At 43.0% G+C, this 18090-nt stretch overlaps 1 protein-coding gene across 2 annotated transcripts in view; it reads left to right on the forward strand.

Moving 5' to 3' along the window:
• Positions 1-18090, forward strand: part of PDE8A (phosphodiesterase 8A) — a 439096-nt gene that overhangs the window by 264010 nt on the left and 156996 nt on the right. The gene's annotated exons all lie outside the window — the stretch shown is intronic.

Raw genomic sequence — 18090 nt, forward strand, 5'->3', positions numbered from 1 at the left:
AATGTACAAGTGTTGAGTTCCCATTGGTTCTTCCTTGTCCCCTTCCCCCTCTATGACGAGGCTAAGGGGAGTGTCCCTGTGTTTAAAGATGTATGTTTTGTATTTAAAGCGGAGGTTCACCCTAAAAAAAATAATAATAATTCTACCATGCCATCCAGCATACTAGCGCGAGCTACAGTATGCCTTTATTTTATTTTTTTGCGCCATACTCGCAGTTTAATCCCGTAGTTAAGTTTCAGACTCCCCGCGAGGAGTAGGCATTCCTATGCAGAGGGGAACATGATTGACGGCCGGCTATGGCGCGTCACGCTTCCCGAAAATAGCCGAAATAGGACTTGGCTCTTCCGAGTCCTACTCCGGCTATTTTCGGGAAGCGTGACGCGCCATAGCCGGCCGTCAATCATGTTTCCCTCTGCATAGGACGACTTCAGAGGCGATTTACAAAACGACTTCTGTATCGAAGTCAATGCAGGTCGCCCCGAGCCGCCCCCAAAGTCGTGCAGGAACCTTTTTCTAAGTCGGAGCGACTTGCGTCGCTCCTACTAGAACAGTTCCATTGCATTGAATGGGACGCGACACGTCAGGCGGCTGAGCTGCCTAACGTGTCCCCCCAGTGTGAACCGAGTCTTATCCAGACCATTTTTTTGTAAAAATTCCAAACTAAAGGTAATTTTAGTGCAAACAAACACAATGGGGTTGATTTACTAAAGGCAAGTTGCTCCAGAGCTTGGTAAATGAGGTACATCTTCACTTTGCAAGAATATCCAATCATGTGCAAGGAAAAAAAAATAAAAACAGCATTTTTGCTTACATATGATTGGATGATGGACGCTGGCTGAGAATCTTCTCATTTACAAAGCTCTGGAGCAACTGCACTTTGCAAAGTGCACAGTCTATTTGTCTTTAGCAAATCAACCCCATAAAGTATTATTTTGTAAAAGACTTTCCACAGACTTTAGCGTTGCCGGTAACCAAGGATCTGTGTATAGAGTTGGCCTTAAAATAGAATCCATCTCCTGTGATTATGTACTCATAGATGCCGCTTTGTGAGTCTTGGATACTTTTATTTCGCTCTTTAAAAGCTGCGCCTGAGTGCTCTCTCTCCTAAACAAGATGTGAATTTGTCCAGTTTCTGTGACTCAGATGTCAGAGCGGAAAATTGTAAAAGTAACGAATATATAAATAAAAGATATTAAAACCCATTTCGGAGTCATTTGTCAAAGCACATTGTTCTGTCTTCCTATTACTAAGTTGCAATTTACATTGATTTATTTGTCCGGAGCTGCCGGGATCCGTCTGGATTGTTGCTATGGTGTGTAGGAAACATAAACACGGCTCACATCAGCCGTCAATGGATGGAGCCGGTCAGGAAAAGTGACCAGGAGGGCCGCAAGTGTACGACTAGAGATAGAGGAGCACTATCTGCATGTACATACTCTGGGCTAGATTCAGTAAGAATTACTCTGGCGTATCAGTCGATACGCCGTCGTAACTCTGAATTTACGCCGTCGTAAATTTAAGCGTATTCTGGAAACCAGATACGCTTAAATTAGGCTACGATACGAGCGGCGTAAGTCTCTTACGCTGTCGTATCTTAGGGTGCATATTTACGCTGGCCGCTAGGTGGCGCTTCCATCGTTTTCGGCGTAGAATATGCAAATGACCTAGATATGCCGATTCACAAACGTACGTGCGCCCGGCGGTGTTTTTTGCGTAAGACTTTTTCGGTGTCACGTTGCTCCTGCTTCTATGAGGCGCACGCAATGTTAAGTATGGACGTCGTTCCCGCTTCGATTTTTTTACGTCGTTTGCGTAAGTCGTTCGTGAATAGGGCTGGACGTAATTTACGTTCACGTCGAAACCAATACGTAGTTGCGGCGTACTTGGGAGCAATGCACACTGGAATATGTACACGGACGGCGCATGCGCCGTTCGTAAAAAAACGTCAATCGCGTCAGGTCATCATACATTAAAGCGGTTGTAAACCGCATAAACTTTTTATTTTTTTTAAAACCTGCAAGGCAAAAGGCATAGTCGGCTAGTATGCACCGCATACTAGCCGATTATGAAATACTTACCTGGTCCACACCGAGCAGGATGTCACCTTGCTCCGGCGTGTCTTCCGGGTATCGCCGCTCCAGCGCTGTGATTGGCTGGAGCGGCGATGACGTCACTCCCGCGCGTGCGTCCCCCCTGCGCATGCGCCGCCCGCATTGCGAGGGGAATATCTCCTAAACCGTTCAGGTTTAGGAGATATTCTCCTTACCTACAGGTAAGCCTTATTATAGGCTTACCTGTAGGTAAAAGTCAAAATAGTAGGTTTACAACCACTTTAACATAAAACACGCACCCCCTTCCACATTTGAATTAGGCGGGCTTACGCCGGCCCATTTACGCTACGCCGCCGCAACTTACGGAGCAAGTGCTTTGTGAATAATGCACTTGCCCGTCTAAGTTGCGGAGGCGTAGCGTAAATAACATACGCTATGCCCGCACAAAGATACGCTGCCCTTACTGAATCTGGCCCTCCATGTATAGATCCAGCATACGAATCTCACTTTAACTCCCAGTAAAGTGGTAAATATTTCAAGTGACACTAAACTATTTATTTTTTCACCAAAAATAATCGTCACGCATTGTTTTTAACCACTTGCCAAGCCGGCCATAGACAAATGACATTGTTGTTTGGAATTTGAATACCGGCGTTATGGCTGCAGCTATATGCCAATGGTATTGTTTTTCTCAGCCAGCAATTCTCTAACCCAGGGATCTCAAATTGGCGGCCCTCCAGCTTTTGTGGAACTACAAGTCCCATTATGCCTCTGCCTGTGAGAGTCATGCTTGCAACTGTCAGCCTTGCAAAGCCTCATGGGACTTGTAGTTCTGCAACAGCTGGAGGGCCGACAGTTTGAGACCCCTGCTCAAACCGAACAAAGGTGGTCCTTGATGCGGCTTTGGCACTGGATCACTTTTAGAGGCGATGGGAGGGGTCGCCCTCTCCCACCACTTTCTGGTAGTTCTCAGACTTACCTGGGTGACGGGTAGCCCCGAGAACCGATGCGGCCACTGGCAACAGAGATGAGCAGAGGAAAGATGGACAATGGAGCAGCTGTTTGAGGGCGGATTGCAGGCGCTATTAACGCTAGGGCTGAAACAACTATTCGATTAATCGACAACTAATTGATTATGAAATTCATCAATTACAATTTTCATAATCGATTAATCGGCCAGTAACATATTGGGGTTAAAAAAACTAAAATTAGCCCTTTATAGTATAAAAAGGCAAATCGCTACTGTAAATATTACTTTCCCTGTCCCACAGTAAAAAAAATGAACCCCTTAGCGATTTATTTGTTGTTTTTTTGTACTTATTTTTGTTTTTTTTTAACCCCATTATGTTACTAAACATCTCAGGCCCGGGTTCACACCTCTGCTTTTTGGTGCTTTTTGCAGAAACACACTACAGTTCATTTACATGTTTTCCTATGGGACACATTCACATCCATGATTTTTTTTCAGCTGCTGCGTATTTGGAAAGGGCAAGGACTTTTTAACGCAAAACGGTGCCATTTTGTTTTTTTTTGGTTCAATATACTTCAATGGAGAAGCTGCAGAAAAGCATATAATGTGTTTTTGCGGCAATTTGTGATTTGTAATCTGCCCAACAACAAATTGGCCCAAATTTTTTTTTTTAAATGCTAATTTCTTTTATTTTTAAGGCTATTATCCGATTAATCGAAACAATAATCGGCCAACTAATCGATTATGAAAATAATCGTTCGTTGCAGTCCTAATTAACGCTATAGCGCCTGCAATACGCTCCAGTGTGAAAGGGGTCCAACGTTTGGGCGTTCTAAGTAATGTTCGAGCCAAAAAGATTTTTACGTGTATGGAAGAAGTGTCAAAATTTGCCCAGTTGGTAAGGGGTTAAAAAATGTGTTAACAAACTTTATTGAAATTTCACATAGCAATCCTATTGGCTGCAGCACCACGCAAGGCGATGGATTGACTCAAACTCTGCTGCGTTAAAAAAAAGTAGTTCATACAGACCTTTTTTCATTGCCCACCACCACAACGCTAGGTGAGAGAAAATACATTTTGCCTTGTCTTGCGGTGGGACTGCGCTGGAATAGCCACCCAACGCAGCCCTACCGCACCTGGTGTGAATCTAACCTAAAGGTGTGTGAAGGGAGAGGTGACAGGCAGTGACAGCGCCCATAGAAGTACAGGCAAAGGTGTAGCATTTCAAATAATATTTGCTAGAAAGTGTTGTTACTATTTTAGTTAGGCCGCATTCACACCTGAGCGTAGTGCTTTTGGTTTTTTTTTCTGACGTTTTGTCGCGCGTATTCACACGTATTCACGCGTTTGCATACAACGTTACCCGACGTTTTTGAACTTCAACGTTTTTTATTTTAGCCAATAGGAAAAATGATCATCTCTTTCATCACTTGTTGCTATGTTTGTATTTTTTTTTTTTTATCTTCTGCCTGGGTGAAATGTTCTATTTCACAGAACAGATTAAAGCGACAAAACGCCCGTAGAAACGCTCATTGTCGCGCTAGACGCTTGAATCGAGCGTTTCCATTACTTTTTATGGGAATACAAACGTTCTAAAATGCCCAAATCCGCCCAATTCGCGTGACAAAAAAGGTTTCCGGAACTTGTTTGAGCTTCAGGCGTTTTGGAGTGGAGATGTGAACCATCTCCATAGAGAATAATGTATTTTTTCCCCTCTAGCGTTTTGGAGCTTCATGCTTCAGGCGACAAAACGCTCAGGTGTGAATGCGGCCTTACTCATCACAATGAGGATTACAGTTCATCTTTACCACAAAACTTTCTATGCAGTATACGGAGCATTTGTAGATAAAAACAAACTGTGCAGCCTCTGACTAAAGCTGAATAAAGCACTTGCTATAGGTGTAGGCTGTTTACATATCTTATGAATCCTGACTGGAATACTCCCAGGACATTGCCAAGTGAGGCCTAGTCATCACTGCTCACCTCCACCATCACAGGAGTGATCTCTCAAATGCTCAGGGGAGAGAAAGAGTATGTGAGGGGGTTTGAATTGGAGAAAAAGCTCACGCCTGTGATGTTGGAGGTGAGCAGTGGCGACTAGGCCTCACTTAGGGTGCATTCACACCACGATTTTATCATCCTACTTTTTCTCACGATTTTTAGTTTTTAAATCGTACAAATCTGTATGGCAAAACGTATCCATTCACTTCCATTCATTAATGTAGGTCCCCAAGTGCATCCGATTTGATCCGCATCAGATTTGATACGATTTAAAATCGCATCAAAAATCGTGTTTGACCACGATTTTTGGTCCTGATTTGAAATCGTATTAAAATCGTGTCCGATTTTTTTTTTTTTTGTATTGTGGTCAATCTAAATCGGATGACTGTCCTTTTTTTCCGATAAATCGTACCCGATTTTTTATTACGCATGCGCACTAGACACTGGAACGAGCTAGAAACAAGCTTTATTGTACAAAAAAAAAAAAAAAGACATTATTTACAATCAGGATCCGATTTTTTTAGTGAAAATCGGATGGAAAATACGACATACGATTACATACGATTTTGTCATATACGATTCCATCCGATTTAACGGTCCGATTATCGGATGTAAAAATCGTGATGTGAACCTAGCCTTAGCAACGTGCTGGGAGTATTTCAGTCAGGCTTCATAAGGTATGGAAATGGCCTACACCTGTAGCAAGTGCTTTATTTATCTTTAGGTCTGGTTCACACCAATGCATCTTTTAGTGCATTTTTAGTTTTGCAGAAACACACTATAGTCCATTTAAACATGGTTTCCTATGGATGTAGTTCACATCTGTGCATTTTATGAAAAGGGCCAGGTTTCTTTTTCAGTTTTTTTTTGGTTCGATAAACTTCAATAGTTTAACCACTTCCATACCAGGCACTTACGCACCTTCCCGCCCAAGCCAATTTTCAGCTTTCAGCGCTGTCGCACTTTGAATGGCAATTGCGCGGTCATGCTACACTGTACCCAAACAAAATTGGCGTCCTTTTTTCCCCACAAATAGAGCTTTCTTTTGGTGGTATTTGATCACCTCAGCGCTTTTTTTTTTTTTGCGCAACAACTAAAAAAAAGACTGAATTTTTTTTTAAAAATTACGTTTTTATTTTTTTCTGTTAATTTTTTTGTAAATAAGTTTTCTCTTTCAATTACTGATGGGCACTCATAGGCGGCACTGGGCACTCATAGGTGGCACAGATGGGCACTCATGGTCCATTTTACATGGTTTCCTGAGGAACACAATCTGTGGTCCAAAGCTGCAAAATTTAAAAAAGCACCAAAAATGCATAGGTGTGAATCCAGCCTTAATCTGCAAACACTCAGGGCCACCTACGGAATGAATATGGAAGCAAAACATGCATAGTTTATGGCCACGTTCATGGAGCTGCGTTGTATGACTGAAGTTTTGATTATTCTTGGAGTAATAGAGAATGAGTGCTACTGCCAAGCATTTGAATTGCTGCGGCTGAATTCCTGTATGCTTCTGTATGCTCACTTCACCTAGTGATCAGCGACAGGACCGCAGTGGCAGATTTCGATCACGCAGTGGCACAATTGATCTGTGTTTATTGTTGCAGAGTCTTAAATCATATTTGTGGCAAATTGCCTACGGTTTAATGCTTTCTCTGCAAGGTTCAACATTGTGATTCTTTATAGAAATGTATTGACAAAAATGTATTCTGTATATGAGGAAGAATGGCAAAATGAAATCGTGTGTCGTGTTGGATCGTTCAGGTTTTGTAGGATTTCATTTGCTCTGAAATGAGATCTGTGGGATGATTTTCATAGACATTGTACATCTAAAACCTTACAGACAGCCGGGGATTCCTGTAGTCCTGTACCGCTTGTCCCGGGCTGCGAGGAAGCTATTTCCACTATGTATGACTCTTTGCTGACGTGTGCTCACTGAACAATGTCATCAAATTTCCTGTTTTTTGGCCTTTGGAAAGCTACTCTCCTATTTGCCGCTGAGTGGAGATCCATGAAGCCGGATGCACACAACAGGCAGGATGTAAGGTTAATGCAGCAGACTTAAGTAAATACGGTTCGTGTTCTGATAAATTATGGTTGTCTGTTTTCCCCTCATGGTAAAAATTGCCTAAATGTTCCCTGTGATCAGTAAAAACACATTGAACAAGCCGTCCTTAAATACGCAGATTATGAGATCCAAGATTTACAAAATAAGGTTTATAAGGGATTTCCCATACTTGCTGTTCTACCGGCATGTGTTATTTTTGTCATTCAAGAAGTATACATTATTTTATGATTGTTTGCTTCTGCGCGCAAGCTCGTCGGGATGGAGCGCTTTAAAAAAAAATAAAAAAAATCTTATTTGAATTTTTTTATTTTGATACGGTCTTTTTAAAAAAAAATAAAAAATTGGGGTCACTTTTATTCCTATTTCAAGGAATGTAAACTTGTAATCCCTTGTAATAGAAAAAAAACTCTGGAACTCTGTTTTAAGTGTAAATAGGTAAAAATAATATAACGAGCTGTCTAATTGACCGAATTTTGGATGATTTTTCGTATAGTGTAAGGCCAGCATAAGCATACATGGGCAGATGTCGCCTTGACAAGTATGGGTAGGGAAGCATCTTTGCATTGTTTGGCGCAATGTTACTTCTTCTAAGACACACCGATGGACTGGTAGAATTGGGCCTCGTGCACACTGAGCGTTGAAAATGCTGCTTTTAGGGGATTCTGGTGGGGGGGGGGGGGTTCTACCTCTGCAGATCCCTCCATGTTAATCTATGTGTCCATGCACACATAGGCGCTAATGCTGGCCATACACTATATGAAAAATCGGCCGATCCCATTTTCGAAAAACAAACATTTGGCCGTGAACAATGGTGCCATCATGTATTGACCGATAAATTGTTCAGTGGATATAAATTAATCCATTTTTTGTTTGTTTGTTTGTTTTTCTTTTTTTTTTTTTTGCATATATCTATTTCAAACAGTTTGGACGGGAAGCACATTAACCTTTCAATTTATCGTTCAATCGGCAGAAAATTTCCAAACTTGTCTTTTGTTTTTTCGGCTCAAACTTCCCAACGATTTTAGATTTTGTGCCCATTAACTGGCCGAAAAACGAACGAACTGGCCAAATTTCCTAATTTTGGCCAATTTTTCGTATTGTGTATGGCCAGCATTAGAGGGAGAAAAAACCCGCTGCCGGTCCAGAAGCAGCAGCGTTTCTACATGCGCGTTAACATTGGACGCATGATCTTTAATTCATTTCAACGGGCAGAATAAATTATGTTTCTGTTCAATGAACTGAATTACCGGCCAAGCACTTGACGTGTCCAGACTTGTTTACACGCGTTTTTCCAAGCGTCAAGTGTTTTTTCTGCTAAAATGCTGCTGCCAGGAGGAAGAACATTTAGAAACCTGCCCAAATGCCCCGTGTGCATGGGACCTTGTAATTCACTAAACTTCTTTTCTTTTCTTTTCTTTTTCTTTTCTTTCTTTCTTTCTTTTTCTTTCTTTCCTTTTTTCTTTCTTTTTTCTTTCTTTCTTTTTTTCTTTCTTTTTCTTTCTTTTTTTCTTTCTTTTTCTTTCTTTCTTTTTTTCTTTCTTTCTTTCTTTTCTTTTTTCTTTCTTTTTTCTTTCTTTCTTTTTCTTTTTTTCTTTCTTTCTTTCTTTTTCTTTCTTTCTTTTTCTTTTTTTCTTTCTTTCTTTCTTTCTTTCTTTCTTTCTTTCTTTCTTTCTTTCTTTCTTTCTTTCTTTCTTTCTTTCTTTCTTTCTTTCTTTCTTTCTTTCTTTCTTTCTTTCTTTCTTCTCATTGGAAAGAAGGAAGAATCAGGAAGGAATCTGTCAGGTTGCAACATTTCCCACTGGGAATCCCCGTAAGCAGAAATGCACTTCTAATGGTCGAAAGTGCTCATTTATTGCCCACTTTAAATGGCTCAAGTGTCATGTGGGGGGTGGGGATGGGCCCTTTAGTTACGTATTTATATTCAGGTTATTGAGTTACAGCTTTCAAGATCCTGAGATATTAAACTTCCCGGCAATAATTATGTTCAAAGACTTTGATATTTTAATTATTTTACTGGATATTAGATAGTGTATTAGTTCTCATGTGATTTTCAGGGCAGACGGCTGCTACATGAAATAGCTAACATGTTTTATTTATAAAAGTATCCTAAATAAGAACAGTCCAGTGGAGTGTTGTGGATTTTTTTATTATTATTATACAGAATTTATATAGTGCCAACCATTAGACAGTACAATCGCTATACAATTCAATACAAGAGGAATGAGAGAGCTCATGAGAGCTTACAATCTAAAGGAAGGATCAAGTGATACAAAAGGTAATAACTGTGAGGCCCTGTACACACAACCGTTTTTCTCGGCAGAATTCAGCAAGAAACTCGATGGGAGACGTATTCTGCCGAGAAAACTGGTCGTGTGTACACTTTTCGCAGAGAAACCCGTCGGGAAACTCGTCGAGCCAAAAAGAGAGCATGTTCTCTATTTCCTCATTGGGCAATGGGAAAATTTGGCTCGACAAGTTTTTTGACAGCCGAACAAGGAACTCGACGAGCAAAACGATGTATTTTGCCCGTCGAGTTTCTCGGCCGTGTGTACGTGGCCTGAGAGATGAGCTGATGAAGAAAATAAAAGTAGGTCTCTTTGATGGAGGCTGGATAGGTCTCCCTAAACAGACTTTAGGGAGACTTTTGTGCAAACCAATCAATATGCGCCTATTGCGATTTTATGTATTTTATTTATTTTTTACCAAAAATATGTAAAAGAATATATATCAGTCTAAACTGATGAATAAATTTTTTTTTTTTTTAGGGCTGTGCAAATTAACTTTTAATTAATCGATTAATCTTTCATTTTTTTGATTGATCAAAATCTTTTTGATCGATTTTTAAAATTCTTTTGATTGGTAATCACCTCTCCGCCAGCTTCTGGGCCTTCAGGGAGTTCCGTCGGAGATCCGGTAACGTCACGGACACCGGCGGGGCTTGCCGTGTCCATCTGAAGGGCTCCTTTGCTGTGCCTTCATATCTGCATGCCGGCGGGACTTTACTATCTGCCACACGCAAGGGCTGTTACACTTCCCTCTATCACTTCCCTCTATCAACCTGGGATTCTACAGCCATCCACTGGGAGTTGTGATAGTTCCCTTCATGGGACATCTACATGCCGACGGACTGATGTTAACCTCTCCTCATCTGGATTCAGCAGTGGTATCGTTGTACACATTTTTATACCAGTATCATACTTGGCTACATGTTTTTATAACTGTTTTTGGTACCATTTGGTATTACTCGCACCATTTTTACAGTTTATGTAGCTACATCGATTTAATCTCCAGTGCAATATTTATTTGGTTACCTACTTGAAGACTATAAAAGTTTTAATGCTATTCCCATCGAGCGCTGCCTTTGTGTGTTTTTTGTATCCTGCTATCCATTTTTCCAGTGGTTGGTAGCTGCACTGGGAATCAGCCTGCAAGGAGATCAGCTAAAAGTAGTTGGATCTGTATGTGCGCTATAATTAATCGAAATTAGTCGATTGATCGATTTAAAAAAAAAAAGATTAATTGAACAGAAAAATTTTGATCAGTAACAGCCCTAGTTTTTTTTTTATTATATTTTTTATGTATCTGTGTGTATGTATATGTGTGTGTGTGTGTGTGTGTAATAAATAAATAAATAAATATATATATATATATATATATATATATATATATATATATATATATATATATATATATATATATATATATATATATATATATATATAATATATTTACACACACACACACACACACACACACATATATACATATACATATACATATACATACACACACAGATATATAAAAATATAATTAAAAAAAACGAATATACATATATATTTTTTTTGGGACATGTATTATAGCAAAAAGTTTTATGAAAAAAATAAAAACAAATTGTCTCTTTTTGTCTGTTTATATCGTAAAAAATAAAAACCGCAGAGGTAATCACATACAACTAAAAGAAAGCTCTATTTGTGGAAAAAAAATTACGTCAATTTTGTTTGGGTACAGAGTCGCATGATCGCGCAATTGTCAGTTAAAGTTACGCAGTACCGTATCGCGAAAAATGGCCTGGTCATTAAGGGGGTAAATTCTTCAGGTCCTTAAGTGGTTAAATGCTGAGTGGCCCCATTAAATGAATGAGTTGTACGCAAAGTCCATTGTAACTGTTCTTCTGGGAGGATTGAGGAATGCTCAGGATCACATTGGTTGTGTATTCTGAATAAGATCTCCTACTGTACATTTCCCATTTGGAGTATCATTGCATGAGGCTTGTTTATGAGGAAGCGGAGCTCTGCGGGGAGTACGGAGTCTATGGAGAGTTCTGTTTCCATAGTTACGGGATCTTCTGTAACAGAATAAGAGGAAGATATCTGGAGGGGGAGGGGTTTTGTTTACTACCAGAAATCGCATAATGTGTCATATTGATAACAGCAACAAGCTACTCTTGTGTGAAGCTACCCGGTGACGGAGGGAGGTCAGGGATCCTCAGTGAACTTTAAGAGGTTATCGTTTTACTCCCATTCTCATATCTGGCATGTGTGGTGCTTTTATTAACTGTCTGCAGGTTTATAATAAAGTAGTTCTCTGCAGGTTATTACAGTATTCCAATACTGGAGCATGCATTGCTGAGGACCATTGGCTGCTTTGGTTGGCCAGCTTGCCAGCGGGTCAGGTCCCGGGCAGTCAGGTCATGCCTGGACGTCTGACCTTCCTCTCAAGTCTGTGGGTAGCTTTATTTTCACTGCGTGTGAAAGATTTTTTTTTCATGACAAAAAACAGCTTTAACTATAATTTGCCAGGACCTCAAGCTAAAGTAGTGTTCCTCAAGTAGGGTGCCATGACACCCTGGTGTCCTATCTGGGTTCCCCCATGGGAGCCAGTTTGCCCTGGGTCAGTATCATGAGTTGCTATGGTGTGGTTGGCCAGCCACCAGCACCAGAACAAGCAGCGACACTCTAGGTCCAGGATTCATGCCGTTATTCCTTGCCATGGCAAGGCACGACTTTGATTCAGGGCAAGCGACATGCAAGGCCATCAACATTCAGGAGAAGACAGAACTCCTCCAGACCTCCTCCACCTCCTGCCCTTTGTCACGCTGCTGGAGCAAACAAATTGGGAATCTCTATTATTGAGGGACTCAGGGCCGTTTGAAGGAATTTGGGGGCCCCAGGAAAATGGGGGCCCCAAGCACCCCCCCCCCCCCGCATGCAAAGCCTACGTTAACGCTACACTAATTTTTTTTTCTATTCTTACATCCCGTTCTTCCCTGTAGGCTGCCGCTATAGCGTGGCCGAGCTCCTCTTCCCCCTGCCTCTTCCCCAGTCCCCTATCAGATAGTGCCAGGTACCACGCGTGGTACAGGAGATTCAGTTTCCTGTCTTCCCGGCCAGACTGAAAGGAAGTGAGCACTCAGTGTGCACTTCCTGTCCGTCCGGCCGGGAACAGGAAACGTGTGGTACCCGGTCAGACTGACAGGACTCCAGGTGGAAGGAAGAGGAGCTCGGCTACAGCCTGGGAAGGGGAAGTTGGGGGCCCCAGGCCAGCTTGGGGGCCCCAAGCAATTGTTTGTTTTGCCTGTCCTATAGCGACGGGCCCGGAGGGACTGTGCGATTGGGGGCCCCTGTGTTGTAGGCCTGTGTCACTAGGTTACTCTGATGTGATTGGGGGGCCTCTGATGTGAAGGAGAAACGTCTGATATAAAGTTAACCTAACCAAGGCTGTTGTGTGCAATGTCCAGACACAGGCTTCCCGTTGATAAATAACATTTATGTTTTTTACATTTGGGACTGGGGTGCCTCAAGATTTTTCATGCATTTAAAAGGTGCCGTGACTGGAAAAAGAATTGAGAATTGCTGAGCTACAGCATCCTCCTCAAGCCCTGCTTTTACAGCCACGTTCACTTCTGAGTAGTGTAGGAGCTTTCCTTTCCTATCAGTTTAAATCAGGATCTGAATAAAAGCTAGCAAAAATCAAAATCTATAATTACAATTGTAAAAGCTCTGCTAAAGCATGTGTCATAGAAGAAGAGGTCTTTTGTGAAAGCTGTCCTTAATATCATCATGCACACCCAATTCATTCATTGAGATGGCAATAACTACCACCATCTGTCAATCAGCAATAAAATAAGTAAAAAAGCTACATGGAAAAAATCACATTAAAGTATTACTAAATCCACAACAGTAAAATCGGTCTGTATATGCAGTAAAGCATGCTTGTTATACTCACTGTGGAACCTAAGGGGTTATTCCTCTGCATTGTGTAAAAAGGCTGTTTGATCCGGTCTTCTGTGATCCTCCCTTCCTTCCACTGTCCCCTAATAATTTCCTGATAACACAGAGTCTATGGAGTCAGGCTGCACATGCTCAGTTTGGTGTGTATTGATTAGAGGGGTTTTATTTTTTGTTTTGGAGAGTGTGAATGTGATCAGAACAGGGGCCAATAAGCACTGTCCAGACAGAGGGTCGGGGGCCTTGCAGTCTCCTAGGACAGTCGAAAAACCCCTCCAAAAAGCTTTAACTAGTTCTTGGCTGGGTACTGATAGAAGTCACATAAATGCTAGTGAGAAATTTATTTAGCATTTTATATTTACTTAAAGTGGAGTTCCACCCATTTGTTTATGCTGCATGCCCTAATCTCATAGTGTTCAGAATGGACACTTTTTATTTATTTTGTTGCTTGTAAATACCTTTATTTTGTAGTCCTTCATTACTTCCTCCTCCTTATTAGCCTAGGCTATTAAGTCACAAGGCTATTCGCAAGGGTTTCTTGGATAGGCATCATGTATCCCAGTAGTCCTTGCAAATAGCCTATTTGCATAGAGAAGGGGCGGCACCTTCCTCTGACACTCCCGTTGCTATGGAAACCTGACTGAAACCTATTACATCGCTTGTGCAGCACTGAGCATGTGCGAGATCTGCATGGCTGAAATCCTGGAAGTCATACAGTCTGGCTTCATGATGCCCACACTTAAGATGGCCACGGTCTATTTCTAGATTATAAACTAACTAAATGCTCTAACAACCTAACAAAACGGACCTTAGTTTACAGACTAACTTTACTAGACTACATAAGCTTGTGTATTACAGGGGTATTTATAATTAAAAAGTGAAACTGTGGGTGGAACTCCCCTGTAAATAATTGCATTTCCATGTTCTGTGTACTGTGGGAGACCAGATATAGTGAATGCAGGGTCCGGGGGTTTAGTAACACTTTAAAGCGGATCTCCACCCTAAAGTGGAACTCCCGCTGATCAAAACCCTCCCCCCTCCGGTGTCACATTTGACACCTTTCAGGGGGAGGGGGGTGCAGATACCTGTCTAAAGACAGGTATTTGCACCCACTTCCGGCCACACTGTCTCAGGCAGACTGCGGGCATGGCAGCCCCCCCCCCCGTTGTGTTCTGGGAACTCTCGGCTCCCAGTACACATTGGGAGCCAATCGGCAGGCGTAGCGCGACTCACGCATGCGCCGTAGGGAACCAGGCAGTGAAGCCGGAGTGCTTCACTTCCTGGTTCCCTCACCGAGGATGGCGGAGGGGGCAGCAGAGTGACGAGCGATTGCTCGTCCTCTGCTGCGGACAGCGCTGGACTCCAGGACAGGTAAGTGTCCTAATATTAAAAGTCAGCAGCTGCAGTATTTAAGCTGGAAATTTGCATTGGGGGTTTTGGATAATAAAGGACTCTCATGGTTGTTTCTAAAATGATGAATTATGAAGACAAAGCAACTTTGTTTCACATTTCCATGAAATAGAATCTTACATGCCTGAATACTTACTGGAAGTAATGTTAAAACAAGACTAAACATAATTATTGTCGGTTCTGGATTTTGCCGGGACCAAGGTCAGGCACAAATGTTAGTTTTATCTCCTGTCCGACATACTCTGTTCCAGCAGATGATGTACATGGCAATTTGTACTGATAGAAGACGCTTTCATGTGAGTTATGCTATTGTAACTAGTAATGTGAGAGCAATATTGCAAAGATATACTTGACAGGATGAAGGCTTAGGTCCTTTAGGGTTTGGCACAAGGGCCTTCAGGCATCCAGAGCTGGAACTTAAAGCGAAAACTCCACCCAAAAGGAGAAGTTCTGCTTTAAGGCCTCCTTCCCTACTCCTCTTTGACATTTGGACTTTTTTTGGGGGCGGGTACCTGACTTTGACAGGTTTTCGCCCCCATTTCTGCTCGGATTGCCCAGGCAATCTAAGCGGAAGTTCTCCTCACCGTCCCCCCCCCCCCCCCCCCCCCGAAGTCTTCTGGGCAGAGCTTTTTTTCTTAGAAAATAGGTGCAGGAACTCAACCACGACCCGTTCAGATTTCACAAACAGTAGAAGGGTCTTAAAGGGGCAATAAATACCAGGATTACATTGCATACAGAGTGTAGAGTTCAGTGGGTTACACAGAGTGCAGAGCTGTAACTTGTAAACACAGAGGGCCAGATTCTCTAGGGACCCGTACACACGTCCGAGGAACTCGACGTGCCAAACACATCGAGTTCCTCGTCAAGTTCTGTGTTGAAGCCGCAGAGGATCTCGGCGGGCCAACTTTCCTCATTGAACAACGAGGAAATAGAGAACATGTTCTCTATTTGGCTCGACGAGTTCCTCATCGGCTTCCTCGGTGAAAAGTGTACACACGACCGAGTTTCTCGGTAGAATCCAGCTCCGATCGAGTTTCTGCCTGAATTCTGCAGAGAAACTCGGTCGTGTGTACGGGGCCTTAGATTCTGCGTTGGCGTAGTGTAAGCCATTTACACCACGCCACCGCAACTTACTGGAGCAAGTGCCGTATTCCCCAAACACTTGCTCCGTAATTTGCGGCGGCGTAGTGTAAATGGCCCAGCGTATGGCCGCGTAATTCAAAGGGGGCGGCTTGTATTCAAATTAAGCGCGCCCCCGCGCCGATCGAACTACGCATGCGCCGGGCGGAAAAGGAGCCCAGTGCGCATGCTCCAGCTCACGACGGAAAACGTCAATGACGCCGGCGTGAGCGTCATTGACGTAAAGTCGTATTCGCGGACGACTTAGTAAAACGACGTAACCGACGGAAAAAGACGACGCTGACCCGGCGCCATACTTAACATGGCATACGGCGGACTGGCGTAAGGTTACCCCTCATATAGCAGGGGTAACCTTACGCTTACGGAAACGACGACTACGCGACGCAAATTCGTTCGGGAATCGGCATATCAGGCTCATTTGCATAGTCAAATGAGAACTGAACGTAAACGCCACATAGCGGCCGGCGTCGCATTACATCCAAGATCCGACGGTGTAAGTGACTTACACCTGTCGGATCTTGGCCGTATCTATGCCAAAATGATTCTAGGATGATACCCGGGGCCAAAAACAGAGATACGACGGTGTTTCCTGAGTTACACCGTCGTAACTCTTCTGAGAATCTGGCCCCGAAACCAGACTTCTGTGTTTACAAGTGATTGTGGTGAGCAGGCACCAAAGGGTCTGAGCCAGAGGTGGTGGAACTGAGTTCCCCCAAGTTCCCCCTGAAAAAAAGCCCTGCTTCTGGGACTTCCCAGAAAACTATGAGACCATTCATAATGTACAGCGCGAGGGGCACCCAGCTGTGAAGCTGCAATCTGTCATGGTGCCCACAGTTCAGATGCCAGCGCGGAGGACCGAAGATGGTCATGGCGCCCTCTGGATCCTGGTACAGGTGAGTGTCTGTTTATTAAAAGTCAGCAACTACAGTATTTGTAGCTGCGGAGTTTTAATTTTTAGAAAACCAGCTGGAGCTCCTCTTTATCTCAAAAAAAAAAGTCCCTTCTATTGCCTTCTCCAAATATTTAAATTCTTTTTTTCTTGCTGCTGTGATCCGACTTCCTACTACATTTATTCTCCATGGTCCCACTGTATATAGGAACGTAGCCACCTTCTTTTTCTCACTGCGAAGATGGACTAGGAACTATGGGATTTGTAGTGTTTATAGAGCAGGACACATGATCCCAACTAATGTGCACTGCTTGTTCAAAAAAAAAAAGGTCAGCAGGGCTGGTCGCTGTACCCAGAGGCATTGCTAGGGGGGTGCGGTCCGCACCGGGTGACACCCGCTAGAGGGGTGACACCATCCCGTGTTTTTTTTTTTTTTTAAGCTGACGTGCCCAGCCTGCCCTGTGCCACCCCAGCCTGCCCTGTGCCACCCCAGCCTGCCCTGTACCACCCCAACTTGCCCTGTGCCACCCCAACTTGCCCTGTGCCACCCCAATCTTCCCTATGCCACCATAACTTGCCCTATACCACCCCAACCTGCCCAATGCCACCCTAACTTGCCCTGTACCACCCCCAACCTTTCCCATGCCATCCCAACATGCCCTATGCCATCCTAACTTGCACTATACCACCCCAACCTGCCCTGTACCACCCTAACTTGCCCTATACCACCCCAAACTACCCTATATCACCCCAAAATGCCCTATACCACCTTAACCTATTCTATACCACCCCACTACACCAACTTGCCACTATACCACTCTATACTACCCTAACCTGCCACTATACTGCCCTATACTATCATTTACAGGGGCTGGTTTGGGGTGCGCCCCGTGCCAGTGCGCTGCCTGCTTGGTGCTGGGCAGCCTAGACAGAGGGGGTGACACCATGTTTTACCGCACCGGGTGACACCAACCCTAGTGACGCCACTGGCCATACCTGTCCTTCCTAGGGGCACACTAAAAAGCCATGAGGATGCACTAATGCTAGATGGCTCTGTGTGCAAAAGGCCTAAATGTATTTGGTGATGTATCCCAAAAATGTAATATTTTGAACTTCACCTTTTAATTTTGCCATGCAGATGCATATATTGGCTTATATAGTAAGGAAAATATGCAAAACGCAGTAATTTATAGCAGCTTGTCAGTAATAATCTCTCCTTGATTTACTAGCTCTAGTTGGAGGAATAGCAATTGGTTACTGTACTTTGTACCTCCATTATAAATAGAGCCATCAGTGCCTTTGTGTATCTATTCCTCAGCAGTGATCAAACGATT

The sequence above is a fragment of the Rana temporaria genome, chromosome 3 (genome assembly GCF_905171775.1).
Source record: "Rana temporaria chromosome 3, aRanTem1.1, whole genome shotgun sequence".
Classification (NCBI taxonomy): Eukaryota; Metazoa; Chordata; class Amphibia; order Anura; family Ranidae; genus Rana; species Rana temporaria.